This window comes from Dipodomys spectabilis, unplaced genomic scaffold (genome assembly GCF_019054845.1).
Source record: "Dipodomys spectabilis isolate Male_0828 unplaced genomic scaffold, ASM1905484v1 ptg000150l, whole genome shotgun sequence".
Classification (NCBI taxonomy): Eukaryota; Metazoa; Chordata; class Mammalia; order Rodentia; family Heteromyidae; genus Dipodomys; species Dipodomys spectabilis.
Window position 1 is genome coordinate 1,802,392 of NW_024870827.1, and position 4,980 is coordinate 1,807,371.

The following is a 4,980-nucleotide window of genomic DNA, read 5'->3' on the forward strand; positions in this document are numbered from 1 at the left end:
GCCTGAGGCCCTGGGTTCGATTTCTCAGCACCACTTAAGCAAAAAGAAAAAAGCCAGAAGTGGGGCTGTGGCTCAAGTGGTAGAGCGCTAGCCTTGAGCTGAAGAGTTGAGGGACAGCGCCCAGGCCGAGAGTTCAGGCCCCACGACTAGACCCCCCCCCCCCAAAAAAAAAACAATTGTGCTAAAAGAATTGTCTGTACACAGAAAACTTTAGTTAGATCCTTATATATACCCCTGCACCAGAATTGATCCCAAATGAATCAAAGACCTCAATGTAAGTCCGGATAACTTGAGAATGTGACAGGAAGAGTTAGGGGAAACATGAGGGCTCCTTGGCACAGGTCAAAATTTCCAAAGTAAGTTTGGATAAATGGGATTACATCAAACCAAATCAATCATTTGTCAGACTCAAAAACCATGAAGAAAAAAGAGATAGTGTAGCACAGATTTATTAGGGAGCAAACCTACATATGAGAGCCTCAGCCAATGCTAAACCTTACTCCCTTATCTACCTAGGTTATTTGTAGTGGGTTTACATGAATATAAGAGTTTTCTTGTGGAGAATAGGAAGACCATGATAAAACATAGATAGCATGTGAAATGAGTTGTAGCTGAAAAAAGGGTGGGATTTAGGCACGTGGTCTAGTTCAAAGCCTTGGCTTGGTGCCAGCTAAGTAAGGTATAGCTGCACAAAGGAAGAGGGATAAAATAGGAGTGGTTATAAACAAAAGCACTGATCAGAAGCCTCAAAATAAGGACCCCAGTCTATGTGGACCAGTCTCTAACGAGGTTTTTTTAAAAAAATATTAACAAGCACTCTTTTAGATTTTTGTAGTGCGGGATGGTGCATAGTCACAGGCAAGGTCTGCACTGTCAGGTAGTCCAGTCTTCTCTTTCACATGTTACCCAATAGCCAAGTTTCAACACAAATGACTACAATGAGATTGTACAAATCAGACTGTGACTTTTCCCTCTCATGAATCAAAATTCTGTCAAATGATTTCTGTCTGCAAGATGTTTACATATTTCTCATGATCTTTCCTATTTTGTCTTTATTATTGATGCTCATACTACTTTTTTGTTGTTGTCTTGTGTGTATTTGCCATTTTTAGGGCTTGAACTCAATGGTTAATGGTCTCCTTCATATTTTTTGCTCATGGATGATGACACTCTATTCCTTGAGCCACATCCTCACCTTCTGCTTCTTGCTGGATAATTCCAGATATTTTTTTCATATTTTTGTCTGTTTGCACTGACAATGAACTAAAATAATCAGATCTTAGCCTCCTGAGTTTCTAGAATTCTACACATGAACAGCTAACACCAAGCTTTGCTATACTGTTATGCTAATTATGTGTTAGAAGAAAGTGGAAGTATATTTGTTTTAAGTGTGCAATTTTCAAATACCAGTTTTAATCAACTTGATGTAATGTAACTGTTATCAATTTTAACAGTGAAATATATGAATGTTACACATTCTCAAAGAAATATAATTGAAAACAAAAGGCATAATTGTTTTCTTAGAACAAGTAATGGAACCATGAATTTCATTCACATTATAATTCATGTTTTATATAACTTTAATTAGCACCCTTCCATGACTAGGTTCAATTCCTCTGTACCACAGAAAAAGAAAAAGCCAAAAGTGGCACTGTGACTTAAGTGATAGAATGCTAGGCTTGAGCAAAAGAAGCTCAGTAACATGCCCAGAACTTGAGTTCAAGCCCCAAGATTGGCAAAAAAAAAAAAGTGAGCCTGATGAGACGTATTCTTCTGGGAATCAGAGGAGGGCCGAGTTTATAGGTAAGAGGTAGGGTAAAGGGTAGATGATGGTGGTTAACCTCTGTAAGCTACTCAGGAGGCTGAGATCTGAGGATCCCAATTGAAAGCAGGAAAGTCTATATGAGACGCTTTTCTCTAATTAAACACACAAAAAGCCAGAAGTAGAGCTGTGGTTTAAGTAGTAGAGTGCTAGCCTTGAGCACAAAAGCTCAGGGATCAGATAGCATCCAGGCCATGAAATCAAACCCCAGGACTGGCACGCACATGCACACAAACACACACACACACACACACACACACACACACACACACACACAAGATAGAACATTTGCCAGTCAGCCTGCACAAGTTCTATCTCTAGCAACTCAATATTAAAAAAAAAAGATGGAGAAGGGAAGGAAAGACTTGCTCCAGGAGGTGATATAAGCAGTGCCAAAATTCTACAGGAGTACTAAAATGTGGATTCAGGGCAGAGGGCTTCAGGCAGAAGATACAGCATGGGCAAAGGTCCTGAGGTGTGGTGTAGAGCAGATGGTGTGGGTGGAATGAAGGTTCTGTGGCTTCAGGCAAGTATGGCAGGACATTCAAGGCTGAGTCACAGGTAGGGCAGAGGGTGGGGTCCCAGAATGGGGCACAGGGTGAAGATTAGCTTAGCTTTTTACCAGGGACCCCATCCTTTTCCTGTGGCTGGAAGCTTATTTTTAACAGCTCCTGACCCTCAGACCTCCTTTGCATGTAGGATTCAGGGCAAATGCAGGGAAGAACGCTTGCTTAAGAAAAGCTTCTAGCCCAATGCCACCAGTGGCTCAACCCCTGTAAATCTTAGTTACTCAGGAGACTGAGATAGAGATCGTGTGTCAAGCCAGCTCAGGGGAGGAAAGTTAGTGAGACTCTTCTTGCCGATGAACTACCAAAAGCCAGAAATGGAGCTGTGGCTCATGTGATAAAGTGCTAACCTTGAGTGAAAAAGTTTAGAGACCAGAGCTCAGACCCTGAGTTCAAGCCCCAGTACTGGCACAGAAAAAAAGAAAAGTTTTCAGGAGCTCCTAGTCCACTGTGGTGAAAAGCCATATCAGCTGGGCACTGGTGGCTCACAACTGTCCTCCTAGTCCTCAGAAGACTGAGATGTGAGGACCACGGTTCAAAGCCAGCCTAAGCAGGAAAGTCCGGGAGACTCTGATCTCCAAGGAACCTCCATAAAACTGGAAGTGGCTCTGTAGCTCAAGTGGTAAGCTGAAGAGCTTGGGGATGGCGCCCAGGCCCAGAGTTCAAGCCCCATGACCAACCCCTGGCCTGCTTGTACCTCACTCTCTGGCTCTAAGCAGAGTACTTTCCAGTGGGCCCCTAAGGGTCTCCCAATGTCTAGGTGTCCTACAAGTATTGAGAGCAGCCTGTTTGGAGGCCATTGCCTACAGAGCAAGACACAGTACCAGAGAAGGGTGGGGCCTTGGGGCATGGAGATAATCAGAATGGCATCTGTCATGGATGTAATGTGGATCTGAACAGTAAATTGAAGTCTCAGACCACAGTTCTGAGCCGGGAGGGGCAGAAGCTACAAGATGTCACACCAGGTAATGCCCACTCATGCGGATATTACACGAGTGAATTTGTCAGGCACACCTTGGGCAGGTGTTGTGTTGGGCTCATGAAAGACTTGTAGTCTCAGGAATACACAGCCGGCTGGCTGATGCTTGTAGCAGCCGCTGTCCCTGAAGTCCCAGGGCTCAGAGGCCTGCTTTCCTTTCCAGTGCTCAGGGGCACATGAAGGTCTGCAATCTTGGGTCGACTACAAATGAGCATCCATAGTGCCCTCCCTGTGGCCCAGTGCACAGATGGAGGGACAGGTTCCATGGAACTTACTGTCATGGCCCAGACCCCTCAGCCCAAGAAGGATTTAGGGAGAAAACACTTGATATGCCTGTAGATTTTATTGTGACAATGCCTCAGGACTGCCCCAAGTTCTAGCTCACCTCATCATTACCACCTTCCTGTGTATGTGTTTTGTGTGTGTGTGTCTGTCTGTGTGTCTCTGTGTCTGTGTGTGCACACATAAGCACCTTGGTACTAGGGCTTGACCTCAGGGCATGGGCTCTATCCCTCACTTTTTTCATTCAGTGCTAACACTCTACCACTTAAGTCACAGCTTTTCTTCCAGCTTTTGGGTGGTTATTTGCAGAAGAGAGTCTCACAGACTTTTCTATCTGGGCTGCCTCTGAATGGCAATCCTCAGATCTCAGACTCCTGACGAGCTAGGAGTATGAGAGCTCCTGCTATTAGCATCTGGCCACACTTCCTTTCTTGGCTAAAACAGACTACCTTTCTCCCAGTTGAGCACCCATCTACAGCTACCCCTCCTACCTCAGGCTTCAGATGAAACATAACCTCCTCCCCTGAGGAAAAAGAATGGTATCAGGTTTGAGTTTTATGTTCTTCACACAGTCAGGGGATGGTGGAAGCTGATGTGGAGGTCAGAGATCTAGGCCAGGGCAAGTAGACAGCTGTTAGAACAGAAGAGAGTAGGAAAAGACATCCATGCAGCTGGATGCTAGTGGCTCATGCCTATAATCGTAGCTACTCAAGGCTGAGACCTATGGATCAATCAAGATTCAAAGCTAGCCTAGGCAAACTCTTATCTCCAAAGAATCACGAAAAACATGGGAAGCAGAGCTACTGTAGTTCAAGTAGTACCTAGGATACCACCTAAGCTCTGAGTTCAAGCCCTGGTAAACACACACACACACACACACACACACACACACACACACACACACATCCTTAGCAGGTGCCAGTGGCTCATACCAGAAATCCTAACTACTCAAGTGGTTGAGCTCTTAGGACAGCCAAGGAGGAAAGTATGTGAGACTCTTCTGTCTACTCAGCTACTAAAAAAGATGAAAGGTGAGCTGTTGTTCAAGTGTTAGAGTGTTAGCCTTGAACAAAGGAAGCTCAGGGACAGTGCCCAGCTCTGAGTTCCAGCTCTAAGATTTTTTTAAAGACACCCTACATTCCATTCAGGGCATAAATCCTGATTTTTCTCATCCTAGATCTCACCTTTGCTCCTGCCACTTCCACAGCACAAGTGGCCGGTGTGTGGACAACACTGGGTTAAGAAATTACACAAGGGGGACATAGCCAGTTCAAGGATAATGCCCTAGAACATTGAGGCACTGGCCATATCAGTCTCTCATCCCCTAGTTC